Here is a 22,890-nt window from a genome sequence, read left to right as displayed (position 1 = left end):
CTTCAGGAGGCTTTAAAACCTTTTTCCTGGTGGTGTTTTCCTGAGGGAAGAAGAAGATTTCCCGTCTTTTCCAGACTTTGGCCCCCTGCGTCCCTCCACGATGCCAAGGCATGTCCTCCTTCCCCATCTAAAATGGGGGCACACCATATGGGCAGGAGCAGCCAGGGAAAAATAAAAGGGCAAGAAACGGAGCTGAACAGAAAGCAGATTGGCACTTGCAGTCACCGCCATGCTGGAGAAGGGAGTGGGCAGGAGGCACCCCCAAGCCCCAGCCCTCCTTCACCCCATGTGAGGCAGCCATTGTGGGAAGCTGCTCTGTGAGGAGGCGTGCGGTTCCCTCCAAAGGGCTGCATAACACAGTTCTGTAAACCATTCCCCTGTGAAACAGCAGCCTGCCTTCCCCTCAGGTTTTTTCTAGGCGCCAGTCCAGGGGCTTTTTTCCCCCAGATCTTTCTGCAACATTTGCCTGTGATGGCCAAGTTGCCTCCCTGCTGCCCACTCAAGATGGCAGCCACAGCCTTCTCTCAGGGCCGGCTGGCTCCTAAAATGGCTTCCCTACCACAGCACGAGGCGGCCAGTGGCATCACATCACCCAGCCCCTCTGCCTTCCTCCTTCACACTGGTCAAAGACCAGATTTCTCTCTGGACTCAGCTGGACTTTCCCTGTATCTCCTCTTTACCCAGCACCGCCTCTCTCTTCCTGAGGAACCACATTAAATTCCCATCTTTCTCTCCACCAGGTAACAATCTAGGACTTAAATAGAATATATATGTTTTAACATTATATTTCTATGGCAGGCAACAAAGCTTCAGTTTAAATTCCAATATCCATCTTAGACGTCCAGTTTCTCCGGAGCTCTTTGTTTCTGCCAGATTTTCAAGTGTGAAACTCTGAAACATTGGGGTCCACTTAATTTTTCCCAGATATTTCTCTAGGATGGCACAGCTCCTTTGACTATGTGTATAACACACAATAACTCATCCCCAGTGATGATTTTTAAGTAGTAAACTTTTTCAAGCCTTTTAGCAGAATCCAGACATTGCAGCATGCAGCCCAAACCTTCCCGACACAACGTGTTTCCTAAATGATGAAGCATCAGCTGCAGGGACTCATCTAACACCGGGAACACGGAAGATCCTGGGAGCATCAGTTGAGATTCAGAAAACCAAGAAACAAGAACTGAGTGATTTTTGTTTCGTGTGCAGAAACGGTGATACTCTGATGCTGATTACATTCTCCAAAACTAAACGCATTTTCACAACAAAGTGTCTGCAGTTGGCGACGCCATCAGCAGTGACCTACCACAGAGAGGAAGGGAGAAGCTGGCACTTATCCACTATGTCTTTTTTTCTTAAGCTTTCTGACAACCACTCCTTTTTCAAAATGGTATTTTCTTACTGCTGTTAGTGACAATAAAGCCTCAGGCTGCTTTCTTCAATGATGACATTATTCCCCTGTATCTTCTGCTTGTGGAGGTGAAGTGGCTGCAATCCATACTGTCATTATCAGCTTTTTATTTTAATGCATACAAAGCAATGCTGTTAGGGAACGTAACTATGGCTACTCTGCATGTAATTTAAGAAACCTACAGAATAGGGAAAGACAAACAACTGCATAGTGTAGGAAAAGGAGTAAAATCAGAAAGAGCATACAAGAGAGAATCAGAAAGAAGATGGAACATCTGCCAAATATATGTTACAACAGATGGGAGTGAGGTGAGGTGAGATGAGAAGAATAGGTGGAGAGATTTCAGTGAGGAAAGCATAAGAAGGAACAGCAGACAGCACAGGACTAGACGATATCCAAAGAAAAACTTGGAGATGGAGGACATTGGATAAGGAAGAAAATGAATGGGGGAATGTGCAGGCGAGTTGGAAACACAGGTGTAAAAAAGCACATTAAATGGAAAGGGGCTGAACGAGCAAGCAGCTACATTAGGAGACAGGAGAGGCTAAAGATGTGTTTTTCCTCTCTTAAGAGTCTTTTTGTGCATCAGTTCAGAGTTGAGCTCTCTACCAAGTTCAAAGAAATTGGCTAGAGCTTCCTCTGAAGGCAATTAGTAAAGAGATCTTGTTATTTTATGAACCAATTTCATATGTGTTTGGAAATTATCACAAGGTACTTCAGCCCTACCTGGATTCACTACGACATACATAAAGTGTGTGTGGTCCTCCGAAACCTTATTTCACACCAGCCTTTGTGGCAAAGAGTGAAGCCAAATGCAGCCAAACTGGCAGCAAAAATTGAAAGCAGAAAGGCAGATGAAGCAAGAGAACACTTGAAGTGGATTTTGAAAGTGAGATAGAAGCAAGGAAAGGAGGGTAGAGTGATCTGTGGAGAATAGGATGACTAGTACCCTTTTATATATATGTCTGCTCCACACCTGTCCTCCATCTTTTTTTTTGCTTGGTGGGGACTGCATCCCCTCTCAGAAACTCACACTACTTACAGGAAAAGCGGGGTGTGTAGTCACCTTAAGCTGTTAGTCCCTCTCTGCTCTGCGCTCTTCTACAATTAGCATCAGCTCCTGAAGGCAGAAAGACAAAGCTACCATGTTTATTATAGCAAGTTCAGTTGGCTGCTCTCTCCTTCAGCAGGCACCAGAAAACACGAGGGAAGCCACACTTGAAAGGGTGTACCCCAGGAAAATCAAGACTGTCATTTAGATTATTTCTTTCCTGGGTTTGTCTCTTAGCCCTAGAAAAGGGATGAAGAGAGCTGGAATAGTGGTATTTCCCACTCTCCTCCCTAAGGAGGCATTTCACCTTCTCTCCTTTCTAAAAGGGGAGCGGAGCTTCCTTTGGAGCCACTCACTACACACGGCTTGCATAGCAAGCGCATTCAAAGCTGAGTTTCGTGCTCTGGAATGTTTGCATTTAATCTGGCATGTGTGGTTTTCCCTAGAAAGTATGACCAGACACTTAACCACAGATTACTACAGCGTAAGAGTATGCAGATATGTTTTTACCTCATATTGGGTGACACTGCAGGATTAGATTCTAGTTTACCCAGGAATATTTTGTAATCTATTCAGATCCTTAAGGCTCAAACATCCAAGGCATATTAAAAAGAACCTGAAATTAAAATCTTACTAATTCTCAAATGACCCCAAAAACTTGTCTAGAGACTGGGCTCAAAACTGTACTTTTAGCCACTTGTAACAGTCCTTCTAGAACAGTGGGGGTGACCTTATTCTCTTTAATAACTTGTGAAACTGCATGACATCTTCTGGTGGAAGAAGAGTCAAGGGACAGCCTTGACTCAAGAACAAAAATGAAGTGAAAAAAAGTTAGGATAAATGAGAAAATGAGGTAGGTTGGAAAGATGATAAAGACTGTAAAGATAACAGAACGCTTTGGAGAGGTGAGACAAACATGGGGAAGAAGAGGAGGCAGAGGTTCTGGAAGGAACCAGGGTGTTGGGAAAAAACTAATTTGTTGACGCTTGATAGCTTCAAACCTTACTTGTTTTTGAGCTTAGTAGACACTTTAACCGGTGGTGCAGCTGGAGCTAGCCTGGAATATGGTTCTCTCACACTGGAAAAGAAACACGACTGTGGGTTGTTTTAGATCTGAGGCATGGCATTCATCTTACTTTATTTGATGGAAAACGTATTTATGAGGTTGCATAGGCTCCATTTTCTTCATAATTACTAATATCCTGAGACAGATTGAAAGACCTCTAAGCCTATCTCCACAAATGCAACTGTGGCTTATGAGAAAGAATGCACAGATCTTTAATTATAAGACTTCTAATTTACAGACTTTGCTTCAAGCTCTTTCTCTGCAAATCCTCTTTCCAGTTAGCAATAAACAAGGCCCAATTCTAATTCTTCCCCTAGTGTCTTTATTTGTTACACATCAGGAGAAATTTACCAAGATTTTCCAAATAGAAAACAAGAACGAAAGATTATCTCTCTGTCGGTACAATCCTCAGGATGCAACTGTCTGAAAAGCATCTTTCAGGGTAGTGACTAATCAAATCAAGAGGAAAGCAAAAATCTTAGGACACATAAAAAGGAATTCACATGCAGCAACAATCTTGCAGAGTAAGCCTTCCCTGAATCTGTGGGGCACCATTTCCTACCAAGGAATGGCATAGAGCTGGTAGGGAGGTGGCTTCATTGTGCTCCCAAAACCAAGCTTTGTATTGACTTCTTTCAGTTCTTCTGGGAGAGTGAGTGTGAATGCCTGTAACAGGGTGGAAAAGACAATAAAGAGCTTGCCAACAGCTCCCCAATACACACACAGTGCCCTGTGAAAAGACAGAAAAGGCAATCAACCAAAGGATTTCTATCAAACCTCCCTTTCTAACCTGCTTGGGTTTTTTGTTTGCTTGTTTTCCACAGACATTGTTCTTTTCTCTTAACTGACTTTGTCATTTAATGATTCAGAACTGAAAGGCTGCTTGTATTTCCACCAAAAGGTTTCATATATATGTACAGCAGGTAGTAAGGCATTATAGAAATGATCACCAGGGTTGCATAGTTTACATTTACAGTCTTGCTAGTACTACGCGTGTTGCTGCTACTGTTTTGATAACTGGATCTCTCCTCCAAGAGAAACTGGATCTGTCTTCCAAGAGAAACTTTTCTATGTGTCATTCCTTCTCTTCCAATCTTTTCCACATACAATTGGGCTTCCCTCTTCCTGGAGATCTTTAAAACAGTGGAATGGTTTATACACCTGTTTGTAGATGGCTTCCCAGTTATGTTGGAGAATGAATAGATCTTAAGTTGTTATCACATGGAGTAAATAAATCCCTGTTCAGTGCACATACCTATTGAAAACAGTAAGAATGCTTCTCTGTTTACAAAATTTCCGTCTTTATCCAGAAAGTGGCCTGGGTTGAACTGATCAGATGTCTCCCATTTTCCAGGATCAGACAGAACAGAGTCAATATTCGATAAAATTATAGTGCTCTGAAAAAAGGAGCAGCGGCTTCAGTTCTGTCTTATTGTTCATGTGCATCAGATAAGTGAATAATGACAAAGGAGCAAGGAATTTAAAGTCTCATTTTCTCAAAAATGACATCAAGCTTTAAAACATTTCATAAGAAGTTTAAACTTTTGAGAATGTTGTGACTTCCTTTCCTTTATTACTTGCTGCCAATAAGTCCAATAAAATAAATGGTTAGGATTTTATAATGTCCATATTGTTAAAATGTGTTGCTTTTCTTTTTCCTGTTGTCACTGAGTATTTTTATTACTTATTCAGCTTTTGAGGTACAGAATATCATGAGTATTGGTTTAATTTTTCCCTTTGTTACACAATAATTTCTGCAAAGCTAGAGTTGCTTTGAGCAGATCCAGAAAAAAGGAATGAAAAGGAAACTACATTAAAAGCAGTGATGGGAAAATATTTAGAAACAAGCCCTAATGTACCTTTCAGTTACAAAACTGAAAAAAAGCTTTTAACTGAAAAAATGTAAAAGCTTGTGATATGAAAATAATTTCAAATTTCCAAGTTTTTCAGTAAAACCTTTTTTCCATTTTTGAATGGCCTCTGTACACCAGCTGATAAGCCATTTTGACAAGGGACAGACCTGAGATTGCTGGAAATTAATATGTTTATTTCTAGTCACCATTCACAAGTTTTCTGTCAACAGAAATAATGATCTAAGAACCTACTAATAGTTAGGGCAAAGTGCACATTTTCTTGCAAAAGGCCAACCTTAGAGACAGTCATAGCTTAGGGGCACTGCTAGAACAGGTAGGACAAAAGAGTTCATGTCCCCAATCAGGAAAACCCTCAAAAGTCTTTCTAAATGCATCTAATGTACCAAAGACCTACTGATACTGGCAGTTCTCAATCACAGTTGCTTTCCAACTAAATGAGCAATTAAATCAAAATAAACTAAAAAAGGACAGTGTTTGGGAATCACTAGCTGAGGTGAGTTGTAAAAAAGTTACATTAAATCAGTTTTAAAAACTGTTACAAGTGTACCAGACATCAGATATTCAAATATGCAGCATATTTGTACCTTTGGAACAGGAAATCCCAGCAGCTCCATGTCCTTCATGCTCTGCCTGGGAAGTGCAATTAAGATTATATTACTGTATCGCTGGATCTCGTGAATTACAGCATTTGTACAGGGCAACTTTTTCCTGTCCTCCTAGCAAATTAAATGGGAACAACCCAGAACAGCATCCAGTTCCTTTTGGAATTTCTCTAAGGAGGAATATTCAGCTTTATATATACAATGAACAATCTATAAACTCTATACTCATCATTTTTCCTATTGCTTTTTACAGTAAGAATAACATCCAACAAGATGAAAAAGATATTTTATAAAATAAGAATGCCTTCAAATTCCCATACAGATGACCTGGATAAAATTTGACACCAAAGTTGTTTATAGGTTGCATACCCAAGTAAGACTTTAAAAATAATGGTAGCAGACAAAGTCATTCTATAAGAATATTTAGGTTCCTATTACATTTACTGCTCTGAGGTAATTTATAAAAAGACTTTTATTAATATTTATTTTTACAGGCAGGGAATCAACTGGAAAATGAAATATTAATCATGTATTAGGAGACCAGTTTAGTAACTGAGGAAGGATTGTTCTTCACTCAGAACCACATAGATTTTGCTTGTCATCTACAGATAGCCTAATTGCTATTCTATAATTACCTGCCTTGGGAAGCATTTACACAAATTAACTTTTCTCAAGGGCTTTTTTTTTTTTTTTTTTTTACTTACAATCTGAGCTGAAATGGTAATTTCTGATTAATTTCTGAGCTGAAATGGTCTGATTAATACTACAGCCTTTATCGATGCAATTAGATTGACCTTATGCATCAGGAAACTTAAGACTCTTTTAATATATTCTGAGAGGATGAAAGATCATATTGTGAAAATTCAGTAAGTGCAATCCACTCTCAAATTTTAGGTCTTTTGAAGAGCTCTTAGGTAACAACAATGGAAGATCCTTTCTCCTTACCACTTCCACCATTTTCTTCTTGCCAGCCTCCTGCTGTGCCTGGTATCCAGCTTAAACTCTCAAATATGATGCCTCCTAAGTGATTTGTATACCTTTTAATCCGTTCAATCCTATACATTCTGACTCTTCCTTTTCACTTATTTTACTCTGCCAACCTATATCTTTCTTCTGTGAATATCATTATTAAAGGCATATAGCTTCAAGCCACTCACCCCAATCTTTTTTTATATCTATTTATATGTAGATATCTATGCGTGAAGTTTTAAGCTTCACGGAATAACCACACATATTGAAATTATTTCTGCTGCAAAGAAGCCAGCACATCAAAGAGTAGCAGTCATGGGTTGACCTGATGACTGCACTTTGCTCTCAGCAGAAGTCTAATCATTACTGTCAGTGGAGGGGCAATGGTGCAATTTATCTCATCCGCAACCAGACTCCTCCACCTGATCAGATGAACCACACCCTGTGTTCTGTATAGATGTCTTAAAAACAAAACCCAAAATGACTGGCCTGTATGTTACAAAGGATACAGATACATGCAGTTCACCTGATGCATACCCTAATAATTAGTTCCTCCACTATTCTTTGAACAAGCTGTACTACTATTTGAACACGTATAATCTCTAAAAGGTTGGAAAACCATCTGGGTGTGCTTACCTTGAATATCAGGATAAACCACCATATAGAGCAACGCCCAATGTAAAGTGGTGGCTGTAGTTTCTGTATCTGCCAGAAAGAGGTCAAAAATAGTCTGAGTCCAGTTTTCTTCATCGTAAGTAGCATCAGCATCTCCTTCAGCCTGCAGATATGAATTGTAAAGATCAAGTTATGTCACACAAAAAAGAAGTAAACCACCTTGCATGACAGGAATATTTACTGATACAATCCAAAATGAGAAAAAAAAGGGGGGGGTAGAAAATTAAACTTTCTGAATAATATGAAGATATTCTAATATTCTCCAGTACATTTGTCAATTTATCCTATCCACATACACATTTTGTTCTTCAGCCATGACAAAGTTACTAATTGTACATGTTTTCTACTCCTGCTGCAAATCCCGTCATAACAAGTCCTTTCTAGTTGTACCTTAACCATATGCAGATCTGTTATTGTGGTCATGTATAATCTACCTGTAAATCTACTTGCATTATTACTTCATCCTCCTCCTGCCATGTCTTAGTGTCAGCTTTTTTTAATTCATCTACCTCTAAGCTTTTCTATTGAGAAACTGTATATCTCTAAATTTATATTAGACATCATTATAATCAAAGGAGCAGCTAAAACCCCTTGTTGTTAGTGGAGTGTGATGAGAGTTCAGAGATACTGACTTTATCTATTTCATCCAAATAGTAATCAATAAAAATCTTGATTTTCACCTGGTTTTCCTTTTTCTTTGTGGCTTTCAAGTTCCTTTGCTAGTAGTGTTCACAAAATTTATGCTGGACATACATAGTCTGTTTAAACGGTGCTAGGAAATGGCTCACAAGACAGGGAAACATTTCCTATATACCTATAAAACATACCTATAAAAGATATTTTAGATATGTGGTGTTACTGACATTAGCAAACTATATTTGAATCCTAATACAGGCTTTTGGGTAGTAGAAAAAGCAAATGAAAGACTCTGATGACTGCATCTTCACCATTATATTGAAGGGATAGTGCTTATCCCATGATTCATTAAAGCCTTTCTTAATCCCATTTTTCCCTGGAGCAGAATTTCTCTTAGTTTTATGCTATAAGTTTTCCATTGTGATGCACAAAGAATAAATGAAGTTCCTCTGTACCCCAGTTCTTTGCTAGGCTGAACTTCAGTATCAAGGGCCTCATATAAAACATGTCCCTGCTCTCAGTTTATCCAACGTACGTATCATTTCTATCTCATCAGTAAAAAACCAGATCCAGGCTGGCTTCCTTGACACATCTGCTAACTCAAAATAGAAATATCCAAACCCAGGCTTATTTTCTTACTATAGGATACTGAATGCATGGGGATTTTCCTCAGATATGCCTTCTCATAGATAAGAAGCAAATATGTCACATCTGTGCAATATGCAAAACAACTTAATGAAGTAGAAATACAGAGCCATGTGGATTCCCTACTGTTTATTCATTGTTCTAAACCTATTCACATTCTTGCACTTATACCATTATAAAACCACATCTCAACAGAAAAGAAACGAAACCCTTTTTACACTAATTCCATTCCTTTACTTCCTTTCCCTTTCTTTTTTCCCCTTTTACAGATTGCACCATGTCCTTCCAGTTTACAGAATTACTGAAGCTTAAATTATGCCTTAGGTCATAACTCTTGGGCTCACCTATTTAAACGGCAGCTGCATTACAAAGATTTATCTTCCCACAAACCTATTCAGATTCCTGGCTTCTATTCCTGCTTCATCCTACTGCATAGGTTTGCTTAAAACTACCTGTCCACTTACCAGGAAAACGGATTAGTACAGACCGTCATTAAGGGATTGTACATCACTGTGAAAGCACTGTGGAGAGCAGGACAGAATGAAACATTGGACTAGAATGTTTTTGTTAGCTGTGGACATACTATTAAGAGTTTTTAAGAAAAACTTACATAAATACCTGAGAGCAGTTTGGAAATATCTGATCCTGTGTTCACCCTGATTAGAAGATAGCTTAGGAATCATTCCATCTGCATCTTCTGGGAGAAAAAAATCATAAGCAGTTTTGGTTTATTTTATTTACCAAAAGTGTCAAATTGGTCCTCAAATTCTCTAGGACCTTGATTACAGCAGTTTCCAGTTAGTAAGAGATGGTGGAAATCATGCAAGATACAAAGCCGGATGAGTTCTAGCACGTTCTGCAGAAGCAGGCTGCCTTGTACATTGGTAAATTGACTTCTTGACTGTATACAGTATTGTGATTCCCGTTCATAAATGGTTAATGATAAAACTGCCCTTGTTTGAGGCAGACCGTTCCACTGTTTTTGCAGCTGCAGTCACAGCTTCACACGGAAGCAAGACAGCAATTTTCTCTGTCCAGTGGACCAGATGTGAAGTTAGGAGCTGCTGTCTTGCATGGAGACAAATATCACCTGGCAGCTAATGGAGAGTGACCTCCAGCCTGTATTACTGAGTTCTCGTAAGGACATCTGGAGGTGGTACAGGTATTGCTGCCAAAACAACAGCAAAAAGCTACCATTAAGCAATTTCATTATATGTTACTTTTGTGCAAAACAGTTGCTTTACTTAAGTTTCTATGAAGTTAGCTAACAGTAGTGAAGGAAGTAGTAAAGACCCATATTACTCTTGACATTTGTTGACAGTCATATGACTTCATATAGTCAAGAAAGCCACTTTGTCAGACAGAATTTAAGATAAGCCTATTTCAGAGCTTTTCAGATATTTTTACCTGTCTTTTACTACTGAGTTTCAGTTATAGTTGCAAACGCTGGAGTTGTACAGGGAGCACTTTTGCAAGAAAGTCCTTTGTACATCTCCCAAACATGTAGCAAGCCTATGTGTTCCCATCCCTGTCCACCAGACATGGGAAATTTCTGTGCTATGATGAAGCATAAGCAATTGAAACAAGTTTTGAACTAGGTATCTGGAAGTACTGCTCTGATGTGTATTCCAGGTGCACTAGTATTTATTTTTGTTATAAAAGTAACAAGCAAGTTGCCTTTTTCATTGTCTATCTATATAAAGTAAACAAACAAATCATTTTCTTCACAAAAAGAGAGATGCTGTTGCCAAATGCTGTGACAGTATCAATGGATTCCATCAAGCAGTGAAAATTTTCATCTTCTTTAGAGAAGCAATGTCCAAAAAAAAAAAAAAAAAAAAAAATCACAGAACAAATCACATTTGAGACGGTACGAACAACTGGCACAGTGGGGTCCGGAGGTTTTCCTGTAAGCACAGTGAACACCATTCACCATTAACACTTACTGTTCCTGCTTTTCCCACCGAAAGGAGAGTCGGTAACAATTTGTAAATACTTTAGACATTAGTTAGATCGCTGGATGGCAAATTGCAATTTATTGGTAAAAGGCATGAGTAAAAAGTAACTTCAGACATCTGAAAACACTGCTGGTTAAAAAAAGGCAAGATTGCTGGTGGGAATGGAATTACTAGTAGTAGTTATAAAAACACCCAGATTGCATAGAATCTTGGCGTTGGAAGATCTCGTGTTTGGCAATAACCAGGGTACAGAAAAGGTCAGCTGAGACATTGTGTGAATAAGGAGCTGAATTGAAAAGAGAACCACCTTCTATTCTTTGCTCATGCCCTTTACACCTGAATAATAGAGCATACCTATAGATTCACCCCCTTATTCAGCAGCACAATCTGAACAAACGTCCTCTCTTCCCGAGGAGGCTACCACAAGCTGTGTGAGGTGAGCTTTTTCCACTGCACTTGCCAGAGCCGAGCCATAGGGTTGTGCAGCCTTGGCCAAAGCTTTTAATATTTCGTGCCTTGTTTCTCTTTTCTGCAGAGGGATATGGGTGTTGCGACACTTATTTTGTTACTGTTTGCTGTTACCCTCGTTCTGTGACCAGGGGTAATGTAAAACTGACTAAGAAGTAATAACACTAACAGACAGGGACCATGGAGTCTCAGTTCTAAGCTCATACTGTGGGGTTTCACATGTAGCACTTCTGCAAGGAAATGTCTCTTGCAGATCATACGATACAGACCTTTGAGACTCAGCTCTGCACATACGCTTTAAATCCATTTTTGTAATCAAATAGTTTCAGGTGTCCCATCCTTCAGCAAAATCACACATTGCACAGAGTGACCTGCATACTGAGTCACATACTGTTTGTTTTCTGTAAGTATTCCGCCAGGCGACAGGCCTCCTCTTGTAGTGAATACTCCTGGACTTTTTTCCCTACTCCCATTTTCCTCATTGTTGCAAGTCCAAAATGCCTCTGTTGCTTCCAGAGACAACCATTAGAGAACATAGCACCTCGGATCATAATGAACTAATGCTGTTAATGCTTTATAAATTAATTAATTGGTACAGTTAATACATCAAAGAAGCTTCTCTTTCATTCTCATTTTTTCAAATTTTTGCCAGTGGTCCAGCAACATTTGTCTTTCCTCTCCTTTCTTCTTCTGGTTTAGCCATCTGTTCCCTGTATAGAAACTCTTACAATAGCTATATTCTGCCATTATTATCCCGACAGAATCAAAAAAAGAAATGTTTCATAAAAACTCATTAAAATATTAACCTTTTTTCCACCGTAAATTAAGGACTTCAAGGCTCTAAATCAGTTTCCAAAACCAGGGTTAGAACACACAAAAAGAATTTGTGAAACAATAATTAGCATTTCCATGAGTCAAAATGTGAAAGGCACTGCTTGTTGGCCTTGCAGCAATGTCTTCAGCATGGACGGTCAGACCTTCCTTCACTGCCTGAAACCCTTGCAGGGCAACTATAGGAATGTTTGAAACCCATAAGGTGAAGACATTACCATGAATTTTGGCCATCTGTGGAACAAAGCAGCATCAGAACAACGTGGGTGAGAACCAGTACATTTAAATCAAACAAGACAAACCAGATCTTTTCCCTTGGCAGATGCCCCAGGGGTGACTGACCTTGAGAAGACAACATCAAATCTATTCTTACATATAATATAGCTTGAAGTCAGGTTTCTATCTAAAGTCTCGTTTACTAAAGATCAAGATGTTCCTAAAATGTCAGACAGCCAATATTGCCAATGTCTGTGATGTTATTTATTGCATGTCTTACAACTCAAACTCATTGCAGATGAATTCTTACGTGTTTGTAAGAAGAAAACATTAGCTCATGAGTTTTACGTGAACCATCTACAGATTCCCCTTTGAGTATCGAGTGTAGCAAAAGCAGCTGAGGAGGTGGGTAAAGCAGGAACCCCCCTCTCCTCTCCAGCTCGGCTGTGATAGCCTTGTGTCCACAATGCCATGCACACAGACACCACTAGAAGTAGGCAGGACGGTCCTTTCCCCAGCTGGAGAATCGGGAGCTGGAAAAGTAAAAGGCTGAGGGAAGTGCAACAGTGCGTAGATCCAAGTAACAAGTCTGTGGGGCAGAGTAGGCCGAGAAGAGTGGGCAGTTACCAAAACAACCCAAGAACTGCAGGATTAGAGGAGTACAAAATTTTGCTGCCTGGGAGCAAACAAGAAGGAACAGATATGCAGGCTGAGCAAAAATTTATATGCACATGCTTGCACATTTGTGTTTAGTTTCATTTTTGGAAGGACTAATTCATGGCTTTTGAAATCTTGGGATGAGCAATACTGCTCTTCAGGTTTGAGAGGTCAGAAATAGAAGAAAACACAACAGACATGCACTGGCTATAATTTTATGCTGTGGAGTCATACTACTTTGCCTTGAAATAGACAACTTGGGAGAAGAGAACTGGCAGGACAGGGCAGAACCAGGGAACAGGAAGGCTGAGAACAAAGAATGAAAGTGAGGTGCTATTAAATGTTAAATATTTTATATATACATATAAGGAATATAAAACACTAGGATACAAATTCTAGAAGTGCTGTGCATTACAACTGGACTTAGAAAAGAGTTTGAGCGTAGGCACACAATGAATTAGTTCAGCTACTTAAAAGCTCAGTCAGGCTCAGCAGACTGAAGTCTCTTGTGAAAATCTGACCAAATTGTATGTCAGAAAAAAAATTTATTCTAAGATCTTTTGAAAAATCTGTTGAATAAGTATAAAAAAATTCACCCTTTCAATACTGGCAACACATATGCACTCAGTAGTTATTTCATGAGATATTTAGAGACTGCCAGTGTAACAACAGTCAATACACAGACATGCAAAAGACTGCACAGAATTAAAGACTCCACTCTAAAATGTATCTTTTTCCTATGTATAAGACAAGAATATTATCATCAGTATTGTTTTGTTCATCTGCACATAAGGTTTTAACGACATGTTTCAGAGTAAGCTGGAAATTTTCATACCAAGAAAGAGGTATTTTAATGATCCCCACCTATATTCACATTTATACTATTTAGAATAAATCCCTCCCTAGCACTCAAAATAATACTATGTTAAACACTCACATTTACTTTTCAATCAGCTTATGAGTCCATTGATTAGTTGCCTGAAAATACATACTTTTTTAAGGATCTCATGATGAATTTGGAAGTTCATCTGCAATGGATTTCTGAAGAAGGGGTATGGAGTTTGTCCAGGAGGAAACCATCTTCACATCCATTGCAATTTCAGAAACTGCATAAACAGCAGAGACACCACAAAAAATACCAGCAGCACACTTACTGTTAACATTCCACTTCTGATTTACAAGGCTACGTTGTTTCTGAAAATCTGCTATACAGACAGAGGATAGATCCACTTTATCTTGCTTTGCGGGTACCTCCCTAGAAAGAGAAAAAGATGTTGAAGCTTCTGTGCCTCTCAGTCCTTCCCTCCTTATCACTTTATTCTACTTCCCCATCCCAGAGAATGAAGTGTTCTTCTTTTCAAGCATATATGACATCATTCCATTATATTGCAGCTACAAATCTGACAATCATCGGCTCTTCAAGGGATATAAAATGCGTGTTAATTATATGCCTCCTTGTGCCATGACAGTTGCTGCGACAAAAATCCCTGCCGGCAGTACTGGTTTCATAAAAAGCCTCTTCCAAGAACAGAGAAATAAAAAAAAATTTCCTGAGGGCTGGCTACACACCCAAGGCCAGTGGGATGACTGAAAAGTTCAGGCTCATCATGAGCCATCACATGCATCAACCACGTGCACTGCTCCTTCACTCTCCTCATATTATTGCTTGATTCTGATGTTCTCCGCTATTCCTTTAATATTTTGGTTTTTCCCTCATGGTTTAAATCATAAGCTCTTTGGGAGATGGCCGGACCTTTTAATCTTGTGCCTAGAGCACATAAAAAAAAAAAAGACTCTAATCTGTCACTGGGAAACAAGAGTTTGATGGTTATAATGGCATAACACCTAAGTGTCCACACGCTCCCTATGCAGCTGCATGGGTAAGTGGGGCTGCAAGGTCTTCATGAGCAAGAAGAAAGCAAAATTTCTTCACCGCCTCCAGCTGCCTCTCAGCTAATTCCCGCTGCATTGCCTGCAGCAGGAGTAAAGATGATATACAACTGTCTTTGTAAGCTTCTTTCACAAGCGCTGGCATTCAACTGAGGAACCCCATTTGGGAGCTGTGGGTTGCTTTTCCTTTATGGAGGTAGAGCCTATGCCTCTGCAATGGTTGCTCTGAAAAAAAAAAAAAAAGTCCATTATAGATACAATAACGCTGTTGTGCATGAAACAGAGCTTTTATTTCCTTTTTGGATTATAGCAGTGATAGAAAAAATACAATATGTAAATAATTTATACTTACCATATCTTAAAATGTAAATACATTTATACAACTATCTAGTTATGATTTTACTACACTCTGGTATTTCCTAGTTTATAGGTTCTACGTTCAGATCATCTTTCCACAAGCCCAAGCTTGTGCTCAGATTTACTGAGCTTCATAGTTAAAGGAAGGGGAGCGAACTGCAAATAAAACACAAACTTCTTATTAAGAGATCAATTCAGTTACTCAGGCTATTATTTTTACTTCAGCTAAATACAGACTCACAGGACACTAATCAGCACGTTGCAAGGGAGCCATCGTATCAAGCTGATACATGTATGTAATGCTGAGAACCAGAACAGGATAATATTACCAAACCATCACCGACGGTTAATCTCTTTTGGCTGTTATTTAGGCTTCAGTAAGTAACATAGCTTGTACAGTCTTGGAGGGCTCAGGGTCAAATTTCATGCTTAAAAATTAGGCTAGTAATCTAAGAGGTTTTGTTTGCTTTTTATTTCACTAGACCTTGAAAGGTATGTGTGCACAGGGCTCTGTTCTTCCAACATTCTAGCACCTAAAGCATGAAAAGAAGGATTTCTAGCTCTAAACCTGAGAGTCAAGAGCATGTACTTGGCTGAGCAATTCACCTCTGAAAGCACGGTATCAAATCATTCAAAAATTTTGAAACTAGTGTGCAACTATGCCCTTGTCTAGAATTTTCCAGTCATCTTTTTGTCTTCCCATTATTGTCTTCCTTCTCTCTTTAACATTCCCATACGTAACAATAAATACACTTCTTATACAGAAATACAACTGCTGTCTCAGTTAATGAGTGCAAATAACATATTCTTATTACACATTCTGGATACCAGAAAAGTGTCACTCTTCCTTAACCCAAGCTCATATTTCAGCTCGAGTATTTTCAGCCCGACTGTATCTTCCATTATACGCTTACAGTACTGAAACAGTCTGACAAAAATCAACAAGGCAAAATACAGTATCAGAAACTGGATATCCCTGAAATTATTTAAAAATCTGTCTGAAAATTTTCTACTTTACTGGCTTCTTAAAAGCAAAGCTCAAAAATGTGATCTTAAAAAAAAAAGAAAAGAAAACTTGATCTTCAAAAAAACTTGAACATAACCAAAAAATAAATTTGTGTAACAGACAATTGTTCTACTTGAAACATACCCATTTGCGTGTCTACAACTGACCTTGGATGTCAGGATAAGCCACCGTATAGAGCAGAGCCCGACACAGAGTGGTGGCGGTGGTCTCTGAGCCACACAGGAAAAGGTAAAAAACAGACTGCACCGTGTTGTCTTCATCAAATGTAGAACTGGGGATATTTTTAGTCTACAGGTGTCAAATGTAAGGTAAAATGGGGTATACCTGTGTAACAGTTAGCACCGAGACCGACAGCAATCACTGTACCTAAACAAACAGTATTTCTAGAGGATGGAGATAATATAGGCATTTAGTAAAACAAAGATTTATGCAAAGATTTTCCTCAAATAAGTACATTTATACTGTTAAATTACAGGTGCTGTTGAAAGCATCACGTGTTTAAGGTCCTGTTATGCTGCCTTCTAGAGTGACTTGTTGCCTTGCTGCTAACTTCCACATCAGAAAAAGTAGTTTTATCCCACCCTTGCCACTCTCTGCACATTTGCTGATTTCAGCTACCTATTGCATATATAATATGTTATCATTTTAAAAGATTTATGCTTTTTTCAGAGCAGAGACTGCCATCATTTTAAGATTGTTATGATAATCATACAGCACCACTAAGCACACAAAAGCAGAAAGATAATAAATGCAAATATTAAGACACAAAGAATTGGAATTAGACAGCCATCCAAATATCTGCACCTTTTCAAAGTCCTCCCTACTGCCCACTGCCCAGACTGCACTAAGGGTTCCACAGTATAACAAAGAACCAATGTAATTAATTTATACTTCTAAAACAAGTTCAAGTTATTAAACAAACTATTCAAAGTCCATATTTGAATTTGACAGCAGAGTTTTTAAACTGTATCTATAGAGCTCTGTAATAATGTTGCTATGTACAGACAACCGCAGGAAAGGTGCAGGGAAGCCGTTAGGATAGGATCTGTGTCACACACAGCATAAATTACTCACTTTCTCTATCTGATCCAGGTAAAAGTCAATGAAATCTCCTGGTTCATCTATTATTCCTCTTTCCCTGTGGCTGTTGATTTCCTGCCTTATGAAAGAACGAATGAAATCACAGGGAAATAATGCTTTCTGTGCAGGTCCTGGGAGGTGCTCTGCAGCCCTTGGGAAAATTTCACATATCTGTGGAGCCAGCATTCAACATAGATGCGGTAAGTTACACGACATGAGCGAGGCTATTACAGAGAGACAGCATGGACATTTTGGGTGCTAAATTGCTGAATTAATTTCTCCGAGAAAAAATACTGTAGCATCAAAGAGAAATGTTGGGTACGTGTTGAGTACGTGAACACACATTAAAACCACAAATTAAAGAAAACACAGTTTCCACCTTGGATTCTTTCCTATCCTTACTGCATAACTTAATTTTATTTGCCCTATTAATTCACCAATAAAAGAATCCACTTTTGCAGATAGATTTAACATGTGTTAACATTAATAAATTTAGTATTAATAAACATTTGTATATATTACCTTAACATACAGAAGAAATCATTCTCTCTTATTCTGATACAAAGAGTATTGCCTTTTCACCTTAACAATACTGATGTTTCCATTACAGAAAAGTTCAGCATCCCAAGCACATCGCCTTTGCTGAGAATTTCTAATAAAGATTATTAATATAATATTAATATAATAATTGAATGATGTCAAACCCAAAGCACTTCAGGTGTGGTTCATATTCATAGTCAGAATTTTTATCAGCATTTAATGTGTGTTAAATAATGCAATAACTATAATAATATATATAATAATATAATTATATTGCATAATAGTGCAATCAATAGTGTGCTCAATAATCAAATAATTTGCATATTAAATAAGCCATTTTCTCACATAGTAAAGGTAGCTGCTCCCAAAAGCCACTATACAATCGTATGCTTCCATCAGCTGGCGGAAGGTTTCGTCCTTTCCAGAGAAACAATGTCCAAAAACCACAGCACAGATCAGGTCAGAGACAGCACGAACAATGGGGAAGGAAGGGGCGACTGCTCTTCCTGCAGACAGAGATAAGCATTCATCTCCAAAGTACTTTCTTTATCTCCTTTGCTATTTTGGAAGCAAGAACACAATGACATTTTATAATAGATGTCCTCTATGCTATTTAGACTGGTACACTGAAACACCCAAAATCCACTGGCAATTGTAACAAAAGATAAACCTCATTCAAAAATGAGGACAGGAAGGCCTCAGGTCTTTAACTCCCAGCCTTGGGGTTTTGTCTGCCTTCTTTTATCTTTTTCTTTTTTTTTTTTTTTAATCTTGATCTTGGTGTTGATACCAAAATACACCCTGCTGAGGTCTGACTGTACAAACAGTTTTGATTGCACTCTAAATCTAGTCATGCAGACTATCTGCTACGTCAAAAGCCCAAATACAGTTCCCAAGCACCTTGTCAATGGCATACCATCTTTGTCCCTGAAGAACTTGGCCAGATAACAGGCCTCGGTTTGTATCTCATGCTCCCTTCCATTATTCCCCGTTCCCAGTTTTTGGAGAGCTCCAATTCCAAAATGTCTCTGATGTTTCCAGATGAGACCATTTAAGACCAGGATTCTTCGGCCATCAAGAATCAATTTTATGTCATGTTAATGTTTGTATAATAATAAATGACATACACACTAAGAGTCATCTTCTCATCATGCTGCCACTCATAAAGAAGAGAGCTACATCAGGGCAGTGTCCTTTTAATTGTATTTTGTTAGAGGCAGAGAAACCACCTTGGTTAATATATTCCCACCCCTGCAAAAAGCCCACTCAGATCTCAGGACTCACACACCTCCCTTCCAAAACTGGTCCTATTCTTTCTGAAGCATCCAATAACAGTGGTCATTACTCGAAACTCCACCCAGCAGCCTGCTACAAGTTGCAAAGACAGTGTGGGTTGGTGCTGCCTTCTATTTGCCCATGCTTGGAGCAGAAATTAATCTAAACCCTTATTCACATAGAAAGGCTTATAGCCCAGCTGATGGACAAGCTCTGACAAGATCTCATTTATTATCTTGTACCATCTTCTAATACAATTAATACTTGTAAGCTATGTTTGCCAACATCCCCATTGTGTTCTTGCAGATGTTGCCACATGTCAACTCTGCAGGAGTGGCAAAGATAGCTTTCCTCAGCAAACAGTAAGTTCAGCTTTCTACCGCCTGGACACATGATGGTGTCTCTCACCAAGCTACTCATAGCCAACAGAGATTTCTGCAGAGCTCATTGGGCAGGTCTGGGCATTTCCTATGCTTGTGCTTCTTGACCTTACGTAAACCTTCTGGAGATCATCACATCTCCCTCTTAGTAGTGCTTCAAAAAGAAAAACTCTTCAATGGCTAGAGTTGATAACAGGTTCTGAGCACGTTGTCTGTGCTACACAGTCTCTGGCTTTTAGGGGATCCTGCTTTTACCAGGCTGTTTACACCAGATATCAAACTCTCGTCCTGGTCCAGGCCCCTCCTGGAAAGACAATGAAGCCAGGGCAAAAAACGCCTAGCAAGAACCAGAGTAGGAAGAGCAGGCTTTAGCCAACCTACAAACAGGTTCCTAGGACCAGAGGTCTCACTGTGGGACAGGAAGAAATCCCAGGCCCCTGTGCCACGAGTCTGCGTTCTAGCAGATAGCTCAGCATAAACCGTTTAGTCCACATGGCAGGGAATCCCTTCCCTCCACCAGTCTAGACCACGCTTCCCCTGGGAAAGCCAGCTTGCTCCCTGAGACAGCTGCTTGACCAGTCTGGAATAACTCTCCCCTCTTCCTTCTGTTGTCCTGGGAGCCTGGGCCAGCAGAAAAGGAGCCAACCCAACAGGCAGGTATTTGTGTTGCAGAGTTGCCAACTTGCAGCTGTACGTTAAAGCCATCCCTGCTACAAATTGCTAGTGCTAGGGCAGCTTGTCACAGCCCAGCTGCTTTACTCCACATCACCCAGATAAAAGGTGGCAATAAAGACCCTTCCAAATGGACTGAAATGGCCCCAGACTTAATAATCTCTATTCCTTAAAGATGTTTTTTCTCTACTTACATTAGCTAGTATTATAAATTAAAGCTTTCCAGATTGCAGTCCACATGCAACAACGCCTGACTGAGCATAAAGGCATCTGCTCTATATCCTTTAGGTAAGAGGCTGGTGGCAACAAGTTCAATGATTTCTGTTTTAAATGCAGCACCCTCTTTATTCTCCATCCACCGCAATTCAGCAGTGTCTGAGGTAAATGATAGCGCAATAAGAAGCTCTGAACAAGCATATGTTGCACCTACAGTCTGCCTAATACATTTAAAGCTCCAGTGACCTTCCTGTGCCTTCAGACTTCCCAAAAGGCTAGACCTTGTTCCACAGCTCTGTACATGCTTTCCTCACAGCAGCCTTTGCTGTAAACAAACAATTGGGAGCATAAAGAATTACTTTAGCCGCAGCTTGCAGAGGAGGCTGCAAGCTCCAGATTATTTCAAATCAGGACACACAGTTAGACAACACTACGAACGGACAAGCAAGACTTAGCTAGGTACAAATATTGCTGCTCTGATGAGATTCTGAAATACATGTGTGACAGTGGGACTTTAGAGACAACTTAGAGTAATGCTGCAGAATTATATCATTCACCCTGAGCAGACAGAACAGGTGAATTGGGAACTAAGGGCTTGTCAGTAAGGAAAACATGAGAAGAAACAAAGAAAGTCAAGGATTAAGTCCTTCCACAGATACGAACCTCTTACCCTTTCCATTTACCATTCTGTTGAAGACATAGGTCTGTAGTCGCCTGGAAACGTCCTCTGAGTTGGTGGTGAGACCGTTTTTCGTGGCTTGGAATCCATACAGCACCACCATAGGTTTGTGACCCTGCCACAGGGTGCAGATGTTGCCATAGATATTTGCCAGCTGTAGGTTAGATCAATGCCAGAAAAAATACCCATGGGAGAAACATCAACCAAAATGCACACATGATGGGCTGCTCTCTTCCAGCATGACATCACTCAGGGGTTCAGGAACTGAAAAGGGATGGTGATTTTGTTTTGCAGTGAGAGTGCTTACCACAGTAAGGTTCTGGGCTCTCTCTGGGAACCCACTATTCACAGCAATGTGACTGACAAAAGAGTAGATGCTCTTCCCCTTTTTAAAACTTGGCTTGGGTTGCCTTTGCAATATTAACCATCAGGAAAATGCCCCTGTCTTAGTGTTCACAGATCCATATTAGGTTTCACATGAAACTTCACCTGCCCATTCTTGATTACATTTTTCAACTCCATATTTCATTTCCTCAGCCAACAACTAGAACTTCTTGACATTACATATTCCAGGTGTAACTCTCCTTTTAGTACCGCAGATTTCAAGTTTCAATGGCAGGTCCTCTTCCCCTCTTATACAGAAGTACTGCCAGCTGAGGCATCTGAGCACAGATCCCACCTCTGCTTTGGGACTGCTCTCAGGCAACCCTGCGGGTGTTCAGCAAGGACGAAGTCCCTGACTAGGCAAAGAAACCGTACAGCTCTGTCCTTCCACAGTGATGAACACATACCCATCAGAAAAGTTTGTCATCAAGGTCTTTTAAGTTCTCTTTTCCTGAAGCCAACATTCTCCAGCTGCAGCCAGGTACCCCCGACATGCTGGTTGCACTTAGCACCTAAGGAAAGGTTGCAACTTGAAAAATATATCAACACATTGGATTCTTTTGTGAAGTTTTGGCTCAGTGGAGGATGTTGAGCACTGAAAGAACATGTATTAACATGCATAGCATAGATCTAATTCTTCTCATCAGTTCCTTCCTTTCACCATCATTTACATCCTTAGCTCATCTGCAAGGAGCAATTCTCAGACTGGACTTCAGAAAACAATGGAGCTAAGGTTTTGGCTGCATATGGGATACAATCTTGTTCCCATACCATGATAGCAGAAGACATACTGGTGTGCTTTTCACATCTTCTGAATTCAAGACACCTTGTTTTAGAAGATTTTCTGTATGTGCCTGTGGTGAGAAATCTAAGAAACACTTTTTTTTTTATTCAAGACAAAAAGCCTCCCTCAAAAACAGAAGTCTTATTTGAGGCAAAATTACTGTCCTCAGTTCTGTTGACCTTGCACGCATATTAGCTTTCACATGAATTAGACTCTCTGCAGATTTTACTTAACTTGTTTAGGCACTTAATTTAACTTCCATGATTCACCTTCCCTCAGGATTAAGTTCTTCTGGCTTCCACATCAGCCTATCAATCAACAGCCATCACTAGTTTTTACAGTTTTTGCCTCAATAGCTCTTTAGTTCACACCTGCAAATGCATACCTTTTTCAGGCTCCCATGATCAGCTCTAAAATTTATCCACCAGATGCTTCCAGTGATGGGAAATGGAGTTGGTCCAGGAGGATATCCACAACTTTTCCATTGCAATTTCAGGAACTGCGCACCCAGAAGAAACAAAACCAGGGAAATGAGAATTACACTTATCAT

The 22,890-nt window shown here is 39.6% G+C and overlaps 1 protein-coding gene and 1 pseudogene across 2 annotated transcripts in view; both read right to left on the bottom strand.

The window, feature by feature from the left end:
- The window catches only part of LOC104015639 (cytochrome P450 2J4), a 20,458-nt gene extending 16,935 nt beyond the window's left edge, over positions 1 to 3,523 (bottom strand). The window contains exon 1 of one of the 2 annotated variants that reach the window (XM_087739103.1): positions 3,466 to 3,523. The gene's annotated coding sequence lies outside the window, so the exon portion shown is untranslated. Of the gene's footprint in view, positions 1 to 2,450; positions 2,491 to 3,465 lie in introns of those variants that run through there. The other variant, XM_087739104.1, reaches the window with a different exon arrangement.
- LOC104015708 (cytochrome P450 2J6-like) lies at positions 2,505 to 22,890 on the bottom strand (annotated as a pseudogene).

This window comes from Nipponia nippon, unplaced genomic scaffold, assembly GCF_047370975.1.
Source record: "Nipponia nippon isolate SJK-2023a ecotype South Korea unplaced genomic scaffold, ASM4737097v1 scaffold_7, whole genome shotgun sequence".
In the NCBI taxonomy this organism is placed as follows: domain Eukaryota; kingdom Metazoa; phylum Chordata; class Aves; order Pelecaniformes; family Threskiornithidae; genus Nipponia; species Nipponia nippon.
The sequence above is the reverse complement of the archived record's forward strand: the minus strand, read 5'-3'. Positions and strand labels throughout refer to the sequence as shown.